Consider the following 22,581-nt stretch of genomic DNA (forward strand, 5'->3'; position numbering starts at 1 on the left):
ATAACATCGCAGTGTGCCTAGTTCAAATTACTGGCGGGTGGCGGCTAATACAAATTAAATCTGATGCATCTTTGTTGCAAAGCCCTTCAAGCCATCCTCTGCCGTGTAACAATCCAATAGCAGAGTAACAGCGCCGACATTTCCAGATCTGCAGCTGTTGATCTGTAGATCCAACCAGAACGATATCATGCAGAGAAAAAGCTTTAAAGGTAACAGAAGCCGCCATTAAGACTCAGACACAGTATGCTCATGTCGGTATGTGCAGTCTACGGGCAAGGGAAGTAAGAGCCGCTGCAATCGAGACATTTGTTTAAAATTAACTTTAGTCTGTGTTGTATGAGGTATCGAAAAGTCATACATGAGAAACGTAAAGGTTTGGTGTTAAAATACTACTTTGGTAAATGTTGAAGTCACCAGTATGAAGCCTCAAGATAGCTGATATTAAATATACTTAAGTAGCAGAAGTCGTTTTGGTAACACTTTCTAATAACCATCATTAAAAAAACGGTACATTTATCATTAACTGAACTTCAGTTAAATCAGAATCAGAATCAGAATCAGAAATCCTTTATTCTGAAAAGTTATTTTACTGTCAAAAAAAATGAAATGCTTTATTTACCATGTATTAAGCTTTTTTTTTTATAAAGTTGAAACTGATACATAACTTTGTAAAAGGTTAATAAATACTGTTCATCTCTGTTACAGTGTTTCATCTAGAAACACTGTTTGGAAGGCTGTTATAAAGTTGCACCTGATCTTTATAAAGATTTATAATTGCTTAATAAATGGTTTATAAAGCATTTTTATTGGTTGTTAACGGTAAAATAACCATTAACAAAGGTTTCATTAACTATGCATTTACCATTAAATGACGGTTTAACTGCCTGACATTCAGCACTTTTCTGATTATTTGAATTGGTGGTTTGTTTATTTTGTTTGTTTGTTTGTTTTTTTAATCCGACTGCTGATTAAATAAATACACTGCAAAATGTGCTACTCTGGCTCTGATGCAGCATGCAATCTGCAGAGTAACTAGTAACTAAAGTTATTAAATACATGTAGTGGAGTAAAAAGTACAACAATTGCATCCAAAATGTAGTTGAGTTGAAATATAAAGTGGCAGAAAATGGAAATACTCAACTGAAAACTGTACTTGTACTTGGGTAAATATACTTAGTTACATCGCTGAGCTTGGTAATGATAAGTGCAAATGGAGTGGACTGGCACTGACAACTACATCTGTCATACTGTGAGCTTTGCACTATCATTAAATTAAAAGCATCAAGGGCAAAACACACCAGCTACATCATGTAGTGACATGACGTGCGTCATTTTGATGCCCATGGCAAACACACCAGACACACTGTACGGACAAAAGATGTCAGTCAGGGAATAGTAGCTGAATGTGGAGTGAATGGAAATCAGGACAGTGTGGTATGCTGATATGGCTGTGCACATTTCAACATCACCAGCGTAAGAAAACAGAAAATATTTAACACTCTTTTACAGCTATTTGGGCATATATCGTACACTGTTGGTTTCTTTCTTCCTTAATCGTTTTGCCGATTTCATTATGCTTACTCGAACAAAGTGCGCTTTTATCACCTAAAGACTTTCACGTTACCAAATGAAAAAATAATTAGTATTATCACACAATATATAATGCTTGTTGTTGGTAATCATTGTCTGAGTCGATATCTCATTTCGTGAAAGACTCTCCGACCCAAGTCAAAAAAAATATCAGCAACAGTTTTGAAATTCAAACCGAAGTGGTGTCACAAAAATAGCCTGTGGTTGAACATGATCGAGTTGGTGTGTCTCTGCAGACTAATATCTAATATCTTGCTCCCGAATAAAAAACACTTCACTTTTGACATTTTGACCACCGCGGTGGTTTTTATTAACCAGGCAGCTGCGGAGTTAACATACACCAACAAGCATTGTGTTTCAAGTGCAGTCTGTACCTCCTCCACTAGCTGAACCAGTGGTGACTGGGGGATTTAATTGGGATGAACGAGCCGGAGGACAGATGACCTCTTACCTCTGCAACATCTGGTGAGGAGAAGATAACAGTTTCTCTCCATCTGACACTCTGACTTCCCTCTTCTGGTTTCTCTTTCGTATGCTACCTCACTGTATCTCTCTCTCAATCTTTTTTTCTTTTACACTCTCCTCTCCTTCCTCACGCTCTTCATCTCTACTTGATTTCCTTTACCCTTTCTCCAGCTCTTTCATCCTCATAGCCCCCGTATGATTCTGTGCTCTCTTTTCCTGTCAGGCTTTTTTTTTCTTTCTTTCTTTCTTTCTCTCTCCGCTGCTTTGCTGAGATTTAATCAATTTCTCAGTTGCTGTGACTTCCATTGCGACGCCAGGCCAGCTAATTTAAATGTGAAGCATTTAAAATGTCAATTACAAGCTAATTAAATTAATGGCACAATGTGATTTAGCCATTTCGCTCCTCTCGCCCTGAGCTATGGATAAATTGTCTCGGCTCAGGAGAGGAAAAAGGCTAAGTGTTTAATACAGCTGCCGCTTGACTCGCACAAACACACGCACACACAAAGAGACCCCACATGACCTGTGGGGAAATTGGTTTTTAGGAGGGGAGAGGAAAGGATGGAGGGATGAGGGAGGAACTGAAGAGGAAACGCCAAACGGAAGGGACAAGAAAGAAGAGGAGGTTAAAGGGAAAGAGGTATGGAGAGGTACAAAGAGATTTGGACAAGGACAAGCAAGGGAAAGACAAGGAGGGTAGAAGGGAAGAGGAGAGGAATCAAAGATGGAGGGAAGAGAGGAGGAAGCAAAATGTAGGAAACAGGAAAGGGGGAAGGGAGAAGGAGAAAGGAGGAGAAGGAAGTAATGAAATATGAATAGAGTTGAGAAAAGATAACATGGGAGTTAGATTTGAGACTCAAGTTGAGGTTAGGGTTCGAGAGGATGGCCGAATAAAAAAAGAAGGGATGAAGAAACATTAGGTGAGAAGAACAACAAAACTGGAGAGGGAAACGAGTAGAGGAGAAAAAAGGATGAAGAAGAGGAACTGTGAGGAGATGAAATGAAAAAAGGCAAACATGGAGGAGAGGGAGACAGTAGGATGGAGAGAACAACCAGGAGGAATCAGGCTGGATGAAAGGAGCGGGAGTCAGAAGGGGGGGAGCGGCAGGACGGAGGAGCACAGCGCTCCTTACTCAGCTAGAGTCTTGTGAGCTCTTGGTAAATGGAGTATTGATTCAGAGGAGATGAGATTTTCAGAGTAAACACATAACCAAACTCTGTGCTCTGCTGTGAGACCGGTACACTCGCTGGAGACTCACAGTTAGTGTACAAAACATTACCAACACCGCTCTCATACGAGGCCACTCCACTTCTCGGCACAATGCACGTCTCAATTGTCTCGAGACTCAACTATTTTTTAATCTGCCGCTGTACCTTCGGGGGGACCGTCCTATTATGAGTGGAGCGAAGTGAAAGGCAGAGTTTTGTGGAGTTTTGAAATGAAAAATGTTTTCTCTTTGTTAACCAAACATTCAAACATTTTTCTCAGTTTGACTTTAGTTAAGTCTTTTTTTTTGCAATCATAACAAAACACTATCCTATTTCTTGTATATGGATTTTTCCGCAACATCAAATTCAGCAGTTTGGTCGGTGGCATTAAGCTTCAAATTATGACCCTCTACCAACTTGCTAGCAACAGTTTTGAATGTGAAAGGCTCTGCAATCAAGTTAGCAATAATATATTATATACAACATCCAGTTAGACCTTCAAAATAAAGCGTACAAATGGTTCAAATATGACTTTTGGACTTTCTTAATGTAGGCAAACTGTTACGGTTTGGTTAGGTTCACACCCAGCATGGATGTTTGTTCAAAAACACCACTGCAGGGGGAAAAGATATTCAGGCAGACCTCGATGTTAGCAGATTTCTGCCTGCTAAAATATACATTTGACCAATGAAATCCTTTGTTTCAGCTGGAATCCGGATACAAAAAAACCTTATCAATTTGGTCTCACAGCATCCGATGCTTCATGACAAACACCACAACAACTAACTCAACAACCAAGTTAAGGACGATTCATGGCTTGAGATCGCCCAGCAGCTGGGTTACAATGAAGATGGTGATGCAGCTGATATTCACTCGATTATGTTTTATGTTGGTGAAGAAAAGGGGCTCTGGGATCCAGATGGAAGGAGGATATCGAGGGAGGATTTAGTTTTTTTAAACGGGAGCAAAGTCATTTTGAAACGGGAGATGGCTTTCTTTGAATTGTCGCCGAAAATGTGGAGGCACAGCTCACCGTGACCTGTAGCATTAGACAGTAACCTTCTTTGAAACACTTGCTAACATGTGGATTCATTCCCAGGTCAGATGCCTCTGCAGCAGCCACAGGTATTTATTAGCCTCAGCTCTACCTCGGTGGACACCTTTTTTCAGCATGATGCTATGACACACGTTGAGGACCATTGCGTGTAAATGCTTTCCATTTACCTCCGTTTTGGCAGTGCTTGATCTCCGTTGAGTCAATGTTGAGACTGAAAAGATATAAAAATATGACCTCTGCGACAGTGTCACTGGCCTTCAATCCTGCTCTCAACTATTCCCCGTTTTCTGGTGCATTTGAGATGTTGAACTTGATTGAACACACCAGAATAAAAAAACAGGAACGCAAACCCGTCTACTGGCAATGGGAAATGAGTCAATCGGCTGTTTAAAACAGGTTTATCGGAGTTACAAACACCTGCACATATATGCACTAACTCTTGGTGTAAAAATGGCATATGGCCAAAACCATGAAAGAAAAGTCCCGGATCAAGATTATACATAAGTATGTTAATGGGGGTGATCAAATGTCGAAAAATGGTCATCTGTCACTAGTGGATCAGGTTCTTTGTTCTATTTTTCCGTTATATAATGTCGATGATTACAACTACAGCTGAGGCTGCTTTGAGAGATAGATCGAGTGTAAGTGTGTGTTTTTTTTCTTCACCAAGCTAATGATCATTCTCACAGTGTAGGCGTCCAAAGAATAGACAGCCATTTCATATATTTCAATTAGTAAAGCTGTTATTACCGCTGTGGCTGCTGTATCCCCCCTCCTCCCGTCTCTCCCACAGCTTATCCCTCCTTTTTCGCCCACCCAACCGGTCGAGGCAGATGACCGCCCACCATCGAGTCCGGTTCTGCTCGAGTCCTGTTAAAAGGCAGTTTTTCTCGCCACTCTTGCCAAGCGCTAATGGGGGAAATGTTGTGTCCCTGTAAATAAATTAATCAAGGAGTATGGTCCAGACCTGCTCAAAGTGTCAGGACATAACCATTGTTGTGAATTGGCGCTATACAAATAAAGATTGATTGATTGAAGCTCTCTCCCACATTTCTTTCCCCAAACTACAGTAATTCACATCCTGCTGAGTTTATTAACCAACATGTAATTGGCTTTGCACGCAGACCTCTATCTAATGCACTCGATGCAAACTTTCTAGCCAGCTGCTCTGTGTTCGGGCCAAGCACAGAGCAATCAATACACACAGATCATAAAGTGAAAATGAAAATCAAAATGAGGTATGGCCTTGGGCAGCGGGATAATTATGTGCAGTTGTAGAGGGGGATGAGAGCAGCTTAATTGATGTTTCTACATAAATGTTTTTCCTAGAAATCAATATGTGACCGTAGGAATGCTTACATACAATAACATGATGAGGCTTTACACACACACACACACACACACACACACACTTGCTCGCTCTGTGAGCACCGGATGAAACATTTTCACTTTCTATAAAATTCCTCTCTCAAAAAGTCAAACCGGTCCTCAAAAAGACAGAATTAAAAGGGCACACACCACACACACAAACACACGAGCACACACACACACACACGTCCAATTAACAGCCTGAACCTTTTCATGTTTTAATCGCTTTTTTGCTATGTGATTCAGTCTGCCATCAGGCTGGAGTTCTCCTGGAAAAATGAAGGTCAAATTATAGCACAGTGTCAACCAAAACAGGAAGAGGCATTGGTATCACAGGTTGCTATCCCCGTGTAACAATGGAAACACTGGAATAACTGTGGAAACAGTTGATGGCTTTTGGAGAGCCCTGACTGTAACCACACACTTTTACGCAGCCTGCAAACCAACTGCAACGGATAAAAAACGCGACTAGCTGGTGAAGAAACTGGAACATCTAGAGAACCTGAGTTGGTTGAAGACAGAACAGAGCGACAGAGGAGTCAATGTTAGACTGAAACATGGTGGCAAACAAACACCATGCCCTGTGTCTGCTGAATGAGTACATACACTTAGTAACTCCTTACTAAGCCGTTACCCATGACAACTTTATGAGGCCATAATACGTCGGCTGGTTTTTGAGTTCATTCGCTCCATGGTGGCCAAAAATCGATTTGTGCAGCTTTCAATTAACCCTGAAAGTAGCACTTTCCCTGCTTGCGTGTATTCATCAGTGCTTAAGACAGCTGAGCGGTGAAGGATGACGCCTCTAGAGTCACAAAGAAACCTTGATATTTCAACGTGAGTGTCATCAAAATGATGAATAAAAAACACTTTCACAGTCGGCCTCTAACACAGAGCTACAAGGTACAAATCATAAGATTCAGACAGGATTCATCAGGCCAGTATCTCATTATTATCTCTTTTATGTTTTTTTTTCTTGTAAGGACAACATGTCTCAAATAATTTGAGTCATTAATCAAATTACAAACATAATACAAATTGCAGAGTACATTATGAGTAAGAGGTACTTTTTGTCCTCTCTGAGGGAAGAACATTCGAATGTTGACAACTGGATGAATATCTGCACAGGACCAAACGCAGAACTTAATTTAAATCTTGGCACGCAACAGCAGGGAGCTGCTCCATGCACCTTAACATGGTGTGTCTCTTAATGTGAAAAGAGATTAGTGTGTGTGTGTGTGTGTGTCAGGGAGAGAGAGAGAGAGAGAAAGAGAGTAACGAAAGAAACCAAAAGATTAAAAAAAAGCAGAAAGGTGCACGATGGAGGAAAAGACACATTTTGCTGCCACACCAGCAAAACACATCATTGTGTTGCATATATGCCTTTACACACACACACACACACACACATAAAAATGCAAACATAACAGGCCCAAAATTTAACAGATACACTCATAAACACACAAGTGCACCGAGGTATCCATTTGTAAACAGATGAGCTCATCGAAATGAGCACACACACAGAGGCAAAAGCACCTGAAGGCTTCACGCTGAAATACACTCTCTCTCTCTCTCTCTCACACACACACACACACACACACACACACACACACACACACGAGCTGAAGACAATTGTGCGTGACATGCTAACAGATATCTTTCCATGGCGAAGGCGAGACAGTAATTACCACCATCTTCAATCGGCCTGTTAGCATTCAGCTGCTGCCGCTCCCTTATCGCACCGAAACACTGTGATTCACCACAACAACAGCGGCAGCAGCAGGCTCGTACTAAAGGCCCAATCAGTGGCTCACACTCAAACAAAAAAACGGAGCTCCATCACTGGAATCCTGCAGCATCACATTAGAGACATGTTTCCATTTTAAATGAGTTAGACAGAGTATTTGGCACCAGTTTGCAGGACTAATTTTGACAAATATGCAGCTGCTGTGTGTTTAAATGAGAGTTATTGCTCTTAATATTGTTTCTTTGTTGTTTTCTCTGTTTATGTTTTAATTTCTCCCTCTGAGAGCCGCTTGTAAACCAATTTGTTCCCACGATTTCCATGTTGTACCGGGAGATTCAACCGAGGAGGTTACACCATCCACCTGCTGTTTCCTCACTCCCGCTGACATCAGGACGTCCCTTGAAAGGTGCTCTGTTTCAGCGTCTGAAATGATTGTCCAATGCAGCTCCTCCACTGAGGAGGATATGTTTTTTACCCACGTCCGTTTGTGTGTTTGTTTGATTGGTTGGTTGGTTTGTAAGCAGGAAATACACAAAAACTTCTCAAACTTTTAACTTTTAGTGCAGATAGAGCTAAAGGGAAGGAACCAGGAATTATTTTTCTTTCTTTAACATTGCGAGATAGGGTGGAATCTGTGAGTGACTATAAAATGGGGACTGTTGGGCCTTGGTGGAGGTATGCGCCCTTTTGAGTGCCTTTCTAGTTTCCATTGTTTGTTTTCCTTTCTCTGGACTGCAGCCGGCCCTGACTTAGGGCCTAACAGTTGTCAAATTCTCCATAGTAACTCAAGGTCTTGTTCAGTGACCAGAAAAATTGAGCATGAGATGGACTGAGATTGGTGTGGCATCAGCAGTAATGCAGGCAGTGTGCCGGACTGACGTGGTGAAGAGGGAGCTGAGCCAGAAGACTAAACTTTCGACTTACTCATCCATGGTCATGAGCTCTGGATAGTGAATGAAAGAATGAGATTGAATGAGTTTCATCTGTAGAGACTGGGTGAGGAGCTTGGACATCTGTAGAGGGCTCAGAGTAGAGCTACTGCTTCTTCCTCAGTCAGCTGAGGTTGCTCGGGCATCTGATTAGGATGCATCCTGGGCGCCTCCCTTCGGAGGTTTTCCAGGCACAACATACTAGGGGATGACCCCGGGGCTGATCCAGAAGTCGCTGAAGGGGTTACATATCTCATCTGGCTTGAGAATGGCTCGGGCTCTTCCCCGGAGGAGCTTGGAAAGCTTTGCTAGGGAGAGGGACGTGTGGAATACCCTGCCTAGCCTGCTGCTGTGTGACCCAACTCAGGTGAGCAGAAGAAAATGGATGGATGGATAGTTGTCAAATTAAATGTAAGACTTTATTGCCTTTAAAGCAGACCTCCTGCCATTATACAATTAAGAAAGTTTATTATGAATTGTGTAACATCTCTCTCCCATTGGACTTACTTTCTGCGGACAGTACTGACAGTAGTTTGCTCTTGCTTAACTTGTTTTGTTTACTCTTGTTTTACATCTTGGTTTAAGCTCATTGTCTGCTTCTAATTTATTTTGCTCTGTCTTTTATTTGCTCTTTTTTTCTTCTTGGATTTTCTGGGGAAACACTTTGTGACGTCTGTTCTTGAAAGGTGTTATACAACTGAACTTTATTATTATTATTATTATTATTATTATTATTATTATCATCAATCAGAAAGTATTTTATTTATTATTATTTTATTTTTTTTATGGATGCACAACTTGGGGTAGAAACCAGAAATTAAATTATAATGCGCTGATTCATAATTTTATAATTTGCAACAGTTTAAATGGAAGCAAATACAGTTAAATGTAAATAAACATGTATTCAGTGGTTAAATATCCCAATGCACACACACACTCACACAAACAAACAAACACAGCTTCTCTCTGCTAATTTCTGACCTTTTGTTTGCCAATACAAAGCCCTGGCTGCTTCATTATTTAAATAAATGGTGATAATCATCGGTAATTGTTGTTTCTCTGCACCCAAGAGCCTAATGCTAATCAGCCTGGCACAGGCTAATGAGGTTAAGACAGTCCCACCAGTAAACAATGTGTTGATGTAAGAGAACATGCCCCCCCAAACCACAACTGAGTCATCCAAGTTCAGCCCAAATGTTTATTTCTTCCACGTTGGGAAGTTAAAAAGGTCACTTGTGGAAACAAATCAGCATGCAAGTGATTAGATTTATCTCATCTTGTGTTGGTCTCGTCATCCCTGCCACTGCCAATACCAGACATACATTTTTCACACTGAACTAAAATACAACTTCCATTATAGATTTATATTTGGCACTAAAACTCAACCCTGCCATTTAAACCTACAACTATGAATGCCTGGATTTCTAACAGAGAAGCAAAAAGTGTTGAAAGAGTAACTCCATCTTGTTTTAACTAATAATCAGTGTTTAAAAGTCAGTGTACTGAGGTCCAGCCCCGTTCTGCAAGCCACGTTTACAGAGGTGGTGGTGGCGTTTCAGTCCTCACCCCAACTTGAGACTCGGACAAAGTGATGAGTCACATATCTGACATTAACGCAGGATCTACAGGTGATTTTATCTCATTTTTGTCTTATTTTTTGTTTCGGGCATCACTGATGTTTCTTCAAACTCGGCTCACTGTTGACTCTTCCACAATAATCATGCTGATGAATTGATATGTGGAAGCCGGTGAACTGGCTCATTAAACACAGGGTTACCTGGTCATCTCTGCATGGGCGATTGACTAACACAGCATAGGATGTCTGGGAAATATGGGTAATTATGCAGGGTTGAGTTGTCCAAATGTAAGCATAAACACTATTAAACTAGGAATATATCAATAACAAAATTAAGCTTATAACCAAATCACAGTAGAAAGTCATTTCAAATCATACCAGCAGTCAGTTACACTATTTCTTTACTTCTTTTTCTTTAATCAGATTTATCCCTCTAAGTGTCAACTTCACCTGCAAGTATTCAAAGTGTCCACCAATAAAGATCCAAAAGCCCCCGCAAGGGCTAACACGTGTGCTCCCTTTGTATTCATGTGTATGTGTTCAGGTACATGAATCTGTATAAGTGTATGTGCTAAAATGTGGGTGTGTGAGAGTTTGTGTGTGTGTGTGTGTGTGTGTGTTAGAGTGATTTATTTCCTGTTTAATCGGGTTTGGCAGAGCGGACTGAGCTCAAGCTCAGCGTCAAGGTGTATTTATGGTGTGTGTGTGTCTCAGAGAGAGTATTTATAGCTCTGCTCCAATCTGTGTTCCATCCAGCTGCAGTGAGGAGATAGCACCGTTTCTACCACAACACAGAGCACCTATACCGATACATTACACAACCACAAGCACACGTACACAACGATACACACACAAATGTACACAAAATCTATAGAAACACATGGGACTGAATCACAGTATAATTCCTGCGAAGTATAGTGCAATGTAGTAAGTAAATAAATAAATAGTGCCTGAAAATGATTTTTGTTTTTTTGTTTTTTTTTGGCTGAGATTCAAATAAGATGAACCAGTTGTAGTTACCTCACAATATCTCAATGGCACCATGAGATGGAACCTCACATTGAATTATGATTTAATAATCTAAATACTTAATTGACTCTCAGTTTTAACCATTTTCATATTTTAGCTGAAGCGGAAACACAATAAACATTTTTTAACATGTCTTTTTTGAGTTTTTTGCAGTTATCACTACTGGTGATACTAACATGGCAGCACAGGATTGTTTACATCCTTTGTCCCCGTCGAACTCTGCACTGCAGCAGTTAAGATCACTCAGTCCATTCCACTGTAATTCTCCCACGTTTAAGCAACCTGGGGAGTTAAAATTACAACTAAAATCATGTCAACCACGCGCCACAGTAGCTCAGTTGGTAGAGTGTGCGTCCAATGGACAGAGGGTGTGTCCTCGCTGCAGCAGCCCAGGGTTCGAGTCCGACCTGTGGCCCTTTGCTGCATGTCACCCCCTCGCTCTCATCCTGTTTCCTGTCATATCTCAAGCTGTCTTTTCAAATAAAAATAAAAAAAAAAAATTAAATCATGTCAGCCAAGATGGCTCCACCAACATTGGCTCACTTCGATAAATTGGTTATACCTTACCCATCAGTAAGTCTAGTAAGCCCCTACTTGCCCATTTTTTGGGACAGCTGTTTGATGATAACACCTATTCAATAGTCCGACAGTGGTATTTTACTTCACCAATGTAACGTTAAAGACAAGAGAGGAAATCTGGATGTTTGGGGCAGATAAACAGTTGCACGAGTAATGCAAATAAACACAAACGGTAATCTGTTGTTTTATACACTCTACATTTAATCTCATTTGTCAACTTCCTTCCTTCTCCAATTCTCTCACAGACGTTTTTAGACATTTTAGGGTAGAATTCATACATATCATATATTAAACTGGATGCCTAATATCTTAAGATTTCCTTTGTTCTTTCAGAAATTCCCTCCACATTGTATCCCTAAATAAAACTGTGACTCACAGAGCTCCATCCGTGCCCATCACCCTTCTCTTCTCCTCCCTCTCTCTTTCTCCCAGCTCCGTCACTCTCAATCTAACTAAGGGATGCCCACCACGACTCCTTCAATGACGATCACAAATCAAAAGAATTCATAATAAAACCACACCTAAAACACCGTGTGTGTGTGTCAGAACATGCAAATGTGCATACGATTGTTTTGTGTGTGCGTCTCTGCAGCTTTCATTCCTGATTAGCAGACGTCGTTAAACTACAAGGTGTTGTCAGTGCTTTGCTCCTCGTTAGCGGCTGATGCATTTCCCTCGTTAGCTGGCATCACATCAGCACGCGTGTGTGTTCGCCGTTTCATACATGCTTGTGTGTGTGGTTAACCGGGTAATTCGGCGTGAAGCCTGCAAGGCCTTTTGAATCTGCGCACTGTCATTACGAGGGTCCTTATGGATTAGAAAATACTAAAGGGAGGATGGGGAGGAGGGGGGAGACTGTGGGAGGAGAAAGAGGAAGAGGGTAAAGAAAGTTAATGACAGAGTGAAAGGGTGAAGTGGAAAAGAGGAGGGAGGTGTAAGAGGGAGGGAAAGAGAGGGGAGGTAGACAAAGGAAGAAAGGAAGACGGAGCCGGAGGAAGCGAGTGATGGCGAGGATGGAGGGAGGTGGACAGAGAAAGGGAGAGGTTAAATGAAAAGGAAAGAAGGATGAAAAGAGACACGTGGCGGAGGAGATGAAGACAGAAAAGATGAGAACGAGGGGAGGGAATTTGCACTTCTGCTCCTTTCTCTCCTCTTTCCTCTCTTTGTTCGTGGTCCTGTAAAGGTCACAGATTACTTAACTCTCCTTAAAATATCTTCAACTTAATGATGAACCTTGCAGATCCCCTGTTCTTAATTATCTCGCTGTCTCCCATCATGAGCAGCAGGACAGAAAACTATGTCCCTTTCTCTTTTCTCTCAGCTGGGCTCTTTTTCTCTATTAATATTCTCAATTTTCTCCCGTTGTTTGCTTGCCGTCTCATTCCTGTCTTTCTTTCATTCCTCTTCCTTCTTGGATGAGCTCATTTGTCATTTCTCTTTTAATGTTTCACTGTCATTGCGACCATGCTGTCTTCTGTGGCTCCTCCATTTCTCTCTCTCTCTCTCTCTCTCTGCCTCTTTTAATATCGATCCATCTTCTGCTTTCCGAGAGACGGAAAGCAGAAGGTGTTCAAGGATTCTTTTATTTCTCAGATTTACAGTCAGCTTCTCAGTCAGCTTTTCTTTCCTCCCGCTCCAGCTCAGGTTTGATCTTTGTTTCTCTCAAAGAGATTTAGAGAGGAGTTGGATTGAAGTGTGTGTGAGTGTGAGTCTGTGTGTGTATGTGTGTGTGTGTGTGTGTGTGTGTGTGTGTGTGTGTGTGTGTGCCTGTTTTTAGGGCCATGTGTGAATATACCTCTGAACTCTGCTTATTTTGGGGGGCTTGTGCGCTGCTGTTAGCACAAATCTTAAAGCATCACTGAGCTATAAAAAAGAGGAATTTCTGATATAGTATGTTAGGACTGAAAGAAATCACGGCAGTAAGACCTTTTAAAACACCTGGAGCAGCTGCAAGCCTTACATTCACACTACAGACACATTTTCAAAAACATGAACAAAGAAAAACATACTGTATAGTGTGTTATTTAATCATTTAAATAAAGTGGCAATGCTGGGCTTAAGTTCTGGATAGGTTTAGGCACAAAAACCAGAGGAGGTTTGGTGGAGATGTCCCGAAATCTTATCAAAAATAGCAGTTTTTCGTTGCCACAAACACAATTTCTCTATTCAAATACCCAGTGGTGTCACACACAGTGAACACAGTCTCTATCTGCGGTCACTGGTCTGGCGTCCCCTCCACTTCCTGATACGATACACACAAATGTAAATGTATCTGTGGTTTACAGAAACATTAACTGGGAACATTCTATTCTGAGAACTGGGTTGGACAGCACCCAAGAGGTGAATTGGCCACCCTCCAGTCTCCAGTCCAAAACAATGTTAGAAAGACTGTAACTATCAAAATAGCATGCCAACGTAGCTAGAAAAAATAATAGATTTTGTGGATGCCTTTTTGTGGACTAAAATGTCAATGTGAAAGACGATGTTGTTAGGCAGAACCCTCTGGGAGGTGCCACTAGAAAAACTGGAAAAGGGTAAGTACTTTCAAAAAAATATCTGGCAGTGATCAATATTCTGATCACTATTTTTCCCAGGTTAACTTCAACCAATCAGATCAACGCTACCACAGGGGGAGCCAGACAGCCTCCTGGGACAAGTGAAAACATCTTTCCCATCAAGAACGGCCTCAAGTCTACTTACAAGGAAAAATACTCACCAGTTCTGATATAAGCGATGCTATCAGCAGCTACGCTAACCTCTTGACGAGTCGCTTTTCTCGCTGGGCGCCACATCTAAACCACACCCGTAGCTACCAGTAGTTCCTCACAGGACACTGATTGGTTCAGCTCCAATGTGTTAAGCCACAAGCCCATAGCTTGAAGCCTGGAAAGGTGGATATGCAAGATCCATGATAACATGATCTTGCTAATTGAGATGCCACGCAAGATAACCTTAGCTGACCAAAAAGCATTGATTATGATCTTTCCCTAACTTGAGGTAGTTTCTGTTACCTTGCTGTTGCAGAGCTTTGGCAATATCTCATTCATAACTCCCCAACCCGTCACCAACTCAACCAGATAACATCCTCCATCTGCAACACGTTTGCAAGCTCCTGGATCACCGATTTGCCTCTAATCTGGGGCTTTTTGTTGCAATCTCCAAAAAAAAACCCATTTGAAGATCAGAGCTCAAAATCCTGTAGTGTGAACTTTAGAGTTTACGAGGTGGTAGCTCAAAAAACGTTCAAGTCACAGAAAAGCTTCATCTGGTAACGTTAAGGCACGGTGAAGTCTTTCAGAACAGCTTGTAAATTGAAACAGATCAGTGGCATCAGTGTTCCAGATTGAATCTGAGGCATTTCACTGAAGACACAATTTCTGTAACCATTGCATGGGCCAACCTGCCTCCCACATCAAATCTTTCACTCACTTCAAATCTGCCATTTTTGTAACCTTGTTGACGCGTATTCACACATCTTGCAGGATAAGGGAACACAAGTGTGTCAGTGCCTTGCTCTTCTCAAGCTTACCCAAGCTTTTAAGGAATTGAACCTCTAACCCTCTCTCTATAGCGTCTTGATATTCGGTGAGCTCCTTGGCAGCATTTCCAGACTATGCATCAGGACGGTTTCCTTTTTTTTGTGCAGCAACACCAGAAATTCTCATCCCAGCAAATCTGACATGTAAACAAAACAGTTTTTGTTTCATAACGGATTTTCTGAGGCAAAACAAAAGAGCCAACAAAACTCTTTAAGCAGCATGATTTTGTCTTCCCTGAGGGGGGTACTTTGAACGGAGCTCAGATGAATTGGGCGAGCTTATGTTCTCATTAAAATAATTGGTAGAACAGCCAGCTCACTCGCTCGCTGCTCCGGCGAGTGATTTATCTAAAGGCTGTCAACCCGACTGAAGAGGAGGAGAGGAAGTCTGCAGGGATGCACTCACATGTGTGTGCATGTTTGTGTGGGTATGCGTGTTTGCATGTAAGCCTATAGTATGTGTTTTCTGTATATGTGCACGATCACTATGTGTGTACGTGTGCCCAGTGCATGCCAGTGTGTGTGTGTTCCTGCTGTTTAAACAGAGCATCCAGCAGCTGTTTGAAACCACTGATTAGTTTTTCCTTTTCTTCTTAAATTTTCCTTCATTTCTCAGACTCATTCTTCTTTCTCCTCTTTCATCCCCCACCTGCCTCATCACCTACCCAAACCTATTTCTTCTGCTGAGCTGTTTTGCCTAAATTATAAAATCCCTACTTACTATCATCACTTTGTCTGTTTGTCTGCATGACTGACATCGATCGGTGCTGGAGACAATCAGAGGCAGACCTGCTGCGTTCATCATAACAGGGCTGTGAGGAAAAAAATACATTTCAAATTAGCTCAGACGAATGAGGTTTGCTGTGTGTGTGTGCGTGTGTCCCTGTGCGTGAGCGTCATCAGTTGAATTTGTGAGACGAAACAAAGCTCACCTGCTGTACACTCTAAGTCTGTGAGATAATCAAATGTACTCTTGTGGAAAAAGGTAATTGTCTGGCTGTCTGTTCGTCAGAGTCGCCGTCTGCTCGCTGACACACGAGGAGGGAAAGAAGATCAGGAAGGAGAGAGAGAGAGGGAACAGGAAGAAAAAGTGGAGTGGCGTATATAATAGAGGCAGGGGAAAAGAGAAACAAGCAAATGAGAAAGTAGAGAAAAAGAAAAGACGGCAACAGACATTAAGCCAAATAAGAGAGAAAAAGAACTGAGACAAGACAGAGTGCGAATGATGAGAAATGTTGGACCAGCTGGGTGGAGTTTATTTCAAAGCAGGCCGTCTTGGCGTCCAGTGAGCTCACTCTGACTCAGCAACTACAAGTGGCCAATGACAACAAACATTGTCTGTATGAATGTGTTGTTATTAGGTCTATTGCGTCTCTACATACTGTGTGTGTACACAGTTTGAAACTTGTATGTGAGGATGCATAATAAAGAGACTCAGATGCCTTATACTGTGTGCAAACAGGTAAACAAATAAGAGAAAAGAGAAGGTGGTGTGTATTTATCCAGGTGAGATCATAGAAGACAGAGCGTGACGTATGTTAACACTCCTGTTTGACCTTTATGCACAATGTAATAAACATAATAGCACAACAAGGCCCTTATAAGTTTATATAAGATGCTTATTCGTATTAATAACATTATATAAACTGTTAATAAGCGCATTATAAAAAAAATTTATTGACCTTTATAAAACATTGTTATTGCTTACGGTCCAGGAGCTCCAAAGAGCATAGTTGAAAAGTGCATAATAAAGGATCTGTTGACTCTAACAGGCTGGACACACTGAATGCATGTGCAGCTCTGCTGCGTGGCATCACCTCTCACTTTTCATTTCGGCGTCCATATTAACAGGTTAGACCGGCCACACTGGATGCATGAGATGCACTTCTCACACGCAAGGGCATTTTATCCTCTTCCGATATCATCCTCCATGACAGTCAATCTTCCTTCAGTTTTTGTATTTATATTTTACCTCTTTCTCCTTACCCGTAAATGTCACTCTTCCTCTGTCCCCACATTCATATATATTCTTTCTTCATCACAGCTGTACAGAGAAATGATCTGCACTGATGCAACAGCTGTGTCTTAAAAGTCTGACAACACCAGGAGGTATCTGTGTGTGTGTGTGTGTGTGTGGCTACCATCATGCTGAGCAGGTAAACAAGTGAGGTTGCTTGTTATGCATATGTATCTGTTATCAAAACCAATCATCACTGCCATGAGAGAACTAACAGCACAGCAGCAGTGACAGAAATATCAACGACGCTAAATGCTTGGCATCCTGCAGGTTCACAGGGCTGAGGTAAACACCCTGTATACACCATAACTCCACAAATAACAGCATGAAAAGCCTTCATCAACATATAACACCTGCTGTTAGAAAGAAAATAAGTAGCATAAAATGAGATTTAAATAAAAGGCGAAGGTTCATAGGCACACAAAGAGTCAGTTCAAATTGACATGCCACATATGGTATTTTTAAACATGTGAGGTACCACTCAGAATAACTGGGATACACAACAGCTGCGAGGTACAGTTCAGGTAAGAATAGAGCAGTCAAGAACAAAAATTATATGCAGATACTGTACAACATTTTTTCTATACTAAAGACTACAAAGACTATAAAGGATAAGTTCACCAAAAAAGGGAAATTTCAGTCATTGTCTACTAAGCCTCATGCTGAGTTTAGTTTGTAGTCAGTCAGCCAATCAGAAATTGTTATTTTTACAGTCTTATACCATAAAAAAATATATAATACAAGAATAGCTGCGCCCTCAGGGTTCAGTGCTTGGTCCTCTCCTATTAATTCTCTTCATGTTCTCCCTTGGTACGCGGAAATGTTCTCGACTTTCACTTCCACGCCGATGATGTCCAACTCTACGCTTCCAAATGATCCATTTGCATTGCAAGTGGCTCCACTCTGACCAGTTGCCTCATTGGACTACTATCATGGATGTAAGCCAGCTTTCTTTATCTAAACTGTGATGAATCAGATATGATCATCGTTGGCCCCAAATCCCTCACCAAAACCAAAATAAATTAAATGTATGATTAAATAATTATAATGACTTGGTAGAAAAACATTTTGTGGCTCTGTTCAATATGAATTTTGTGACTGTTATCATAATAACACGCTAACCTTGATAATTATGTGTCCATGCTTTCCAAAAGATATTTGTTGTTCTGATGGAGGTGGAGATTATCGTCACACATATTACTCCAAAATGTCTAATCGTTGGGGTGAGTTCTGGTGACAACAAAGGCTCTGAAATACCATTCACATAATTTTCATGCTCAACAGACCATTCAATGACCCTTTTGTGACTTATATGGAAACAAATGCATTTGTTGATATATGTTTCATAAAACTTCAATCTATGAGAATAAAATTACTACCTTTACCCAATTTGATTAAAATCTTAACTCTATCCAAGCAGAACACGGCTCTATTCTAGACTGCTAGTGACACACAGTGGTTGACACATTAGGTATCGCTCACATACATAGTTTTATAAGCAAGCAGTAAGCCGTCACCCTTATGGACCTTCAGAATCATGTCACTGTCTTACATTAAAGCCTTGGAAAGGTCAGGCCACTAATGGCATAATTCCTTTCTCTCTTTAATACAATAATTCCTTCCTGTGTTTAAATGAGTTTATATAAGCTCCTGGCTGATGCTGTGCATGTGTCTTTAATCCATGATGACAGTTGTTTTAAAGCTTCTGTACCACTGTATAACTATAGCTGATGTCATGGTATATCCTCTTAGAGCAAAATTTGGTTGCAGTCATGATAGACTGGATCATTGTACAGTTTTGGCTCATGGCCACTACAACTTAATATATACTTATGATGATAAAGACACAATGTAATATTTATCTCTGGATGTTAAAAATGCTTTAGTTTTATGACAAATATGAGGCATCTAAAGCTTTTTATACATGAGCCTTATCACACTGTTCTTCCATTAATGCAAATATAGAGAGAGCTGACTTTGCTTTGCATTTTTGCCCTCGCTGTGCATCTTTTATTGTACTATACAGCAATAAAGACAACTGAGATCAGACTCTGCTTTCTTCTCTTCTCACACGATAATTAAACATGGCAGTCATCCTAAGTGTGATGTTTACGGGTACAGGTCCACCGGGAGCTCGTCTTCGCAGCATTGGCCTCATTTTCTTATTTTCAGTAAAAATGACACTCTTTCGCTTTCACAACAGCTTGGGAAGTGTTTAAGTGAAAATATGTCCACCTTTGTCGACAGTGCAGCACGGCATACGCTCAGTAACAACAGACCAACAATTTCCCAACAGAGTGCTGTTTAGTGCTACAAGCTAAACAATCCAGACTCACAATATGCAAACAGCCTACACAACTGAGCAGTCAATGATCCTGATCCAGTTATGGTGTCTGTAGACTTTCCTAACAGCCACTAATGAGGTAATTGTGAGTCAATGAAATAAACAAAAGAATGGAGGAGTGTGAGATTGTGTTACTTACTAGATTAATGTGGGTCTTTGTAGCAAAACAAGATGCACAGTGGATATTAGTTTACTTTTTCTATCCATTCTAATTTAGAGGTTTGGGAGTGTTTACAGACCAAACAGAGAATTAACAGGTTCTAACTTTATTTTAGTGCCAATGCGATTTCACCAAGGAGTTGTCCTTACACCTGAGATCCAGTGAGGTCACGATAACGTGGTCGTTGCTGTTTTAACACCACGGTCTTTGTCAGCTTCCACTTAAAGAAACATTAAGTAGTAATTTATATTTTGTGTGATTTGGAGCTTCCCACCATTTCCAGTGCAACACAACTGTGGTAAATATAAAAATCCCAGGTATCTGTAATAATTTCTCAGATGTAATGTAACACTACAGTCAGAGCAAGGCGAGCTAATGTAACCTGAACCAGAGACAAGGACACCTGGCTGTAACATGCCACCATTTGAACCACTGTCGAAATGAGCTGACTTGGCTTATGATCAAAAATTTCCGGAAATGTGGGGAAAGTAACGGTCTGTGGGAAGGTGGTGTTGGACAGCACGTGTATCCAGCACAAAATTGATGCAACACAACAGACAGACATCAGCCTTTGCCATCTGCAAATGTCATTTAATTTGCCAGTAGGATGATGGCAGTCAACAAGTCAAATATCAGTCGATATCAATGTTCGGCAGATAAACTGGTACTTGTTTGTTCTTACCTATTTTTCTGAATCTTGCTTTTGTCTGATAAAGTTCAGCACCAGCAGCTTCCTAGTAAGAACGTGATATGCACGTCAAAGGCTGTCTAGTCCATTGAGTTACATTTATTGAACTCATTTAGGTCAGATATAATCATTGTTTCAACAGCAGCAGCAAGTACTATGGTATTTTTCAGTGTGAAGTAGGTATCTAGTACATAAAATATACACATATTTCAGCTTACAACTTCATGTCGGAGTACTAAACTTACTAAACTGCAGTGGTTCACAATAACCCCTCTCCAATCTCTCTACTTCTGCAGAGACAAAGACATTAACCAATCGAAGACTAAAGAATATATTTGTTTTGCACTGTTAAGACACATCGACTGACTGTCTTACTAAAACCCGAGCAACAATGTGGACTCCAATAAATTGAGATGTTGACCAATTGCCTCTAATTTTAAACCACCGCATACCAATTGACCATTTGCTCTGCTATTGAATTGTCATTATGATAAGCAAGAGAGATAGATAAGGTCCATTAGGTGTGTCTAATCCTAAACCAGCAGGTGATTTTATTAATACCTGAGAGACTGTGGAGAAAGACAAGATGGATGACAGGCTATTCAGCAAAGTGCAAAAGTTGACAGTTCCAGAAACATTACACTACTTAGGACTTATAATCTCACCGTATGCTTCAACAGTCAAGCTGATAAGTTCTGTTGTTTATTCATTTTGTCTTTACGTCACGCTACCGAGATGAAAAATAAGATGGATTTACGCAGATGATTCTCATAATTTTCACTCATTCTCATCAGCATCTTTTGGTCTGAAAACTAACAGTGCTTCAACAGTGTTTTAAAAATGCAAGAATGCAGATATCTCATTATGCCCAAGACTATAAGCCCAGTATATCTTGGGTTTATAGGGTTTAAATACTGAGGGGGGGGGAGGGATGGGACACTGGAGAGAGGAGAAGGTTGGACTGTATTCATAAATTTACTCTAGTGGTCTTCAATTAATCTGTGCTCTAACAAGAAGTGCAGAAAAAAAAAGAGCTGGCTTTGTGTCTTTCACCAAACAAAAAGCATCTTAGAAACATGATGACTCATCACTTCTGTCTTGACTTTCTTCCACAGTTTTTATTCAAGCTTTGTCAGCACACTGGGGGGTAAAACAATAGCAGCGGCTGTCTGTTGTGTGTCATTTGAAGAAAAGAAAAAAAAAAGACAGAATCCCCATAAGGGGACGCAGTGACATTTACAACCACAATCCCCTCAATGATTTTCGCTCTCGTTGTTCCGAATCTTGCTTTAAAACCCGAGCGCAGGCTGATCCCTTAAAACAGATCTGAGCGTTTAGAGGAAGACAAAGTCGTGCAAAGTGGATAATTGTACAAACAGAGAGAGAGAGCGAACAGAAGGAGGGAGGAGGGAGGGGTGCAGAGAGAGAGAGAGAGAGAGAGAGAGAGAGAGAGAGAGAGAGAGAGAGAAAGTGAAAATCCTCCATTTAGCTTTGTTTACAGTGCGTTAAAAACCTTATGACCATTTAATCTGTTAAGCGCGTGGCTATTGTCTGGCTATCATCTACAGAGGATGGCGTAATTTCTTTCCCCTTTTTACCCTATACTGCTCACTTTTCAGCGCCACAAAGGAGCTTAGGCTAAGCAGTTAAAAAGGCCGCTCTAAGCCGTAAAGTGTGCCTGCAGCGTCCATTATACGATGTCGTTAAAGGGATATTGTGTCAGTGAAGCGTCTGTCCGCCACGCAAAGGGACAGCTGACCCAAAAACATTTCTATTGTCTTAAGCTGTATTTAACCTCATCCGCTGCGGCTGGAGTGTGCATGTGTGTGTACATCTAAATTTCTGTGTGTGTAGGTCTGTGCTGTTGTCTTTAAGCTATTCTTAAGGGCTCAGAGTTTGTGTGTGAGTATGTTCAACTCTGTTAAACCCCTTTGGCTACTTTTTTGTTTGGGAAGGGCTTACATGAAAATGTGTGGAAATGCACATTTGTTTTCATGCACGCATGTTAGCACTTTCATACAGACATACTACACATTCATGCTTTTAATTTGCATGCAGCTGTTGTGAATTAACGTCTTCATGTTCATGAATTGAGTCTATTTTCACCGTTCGTGTGCCTGCAGTGTTTATATCCACTGCTTCAGCCTTGTTATGACTGTGTCTGTGTTTCCCTCACTGTAATGCTGCTTCTTAAGAGTTGAGAGTGGCCCATTTGTCACCTCGCCCAGTGTGTGAGGAGCAGATTGGCACTGAAAACACCTCTATGTCTGGCTGATAGCTCTGTC

Source organism: Pagrus major, chromosome 6 (genome assembly GCF_040436345.1).
Source record: "Pagrus major chromosome 6, Pma_NU_1.0".
NCBI classification, from domain to species: Eukaryota; Metazoa; Chordata; class Actinopteri; order Spariformes; family Sparidae; genus Pagrus; species Pagrus major.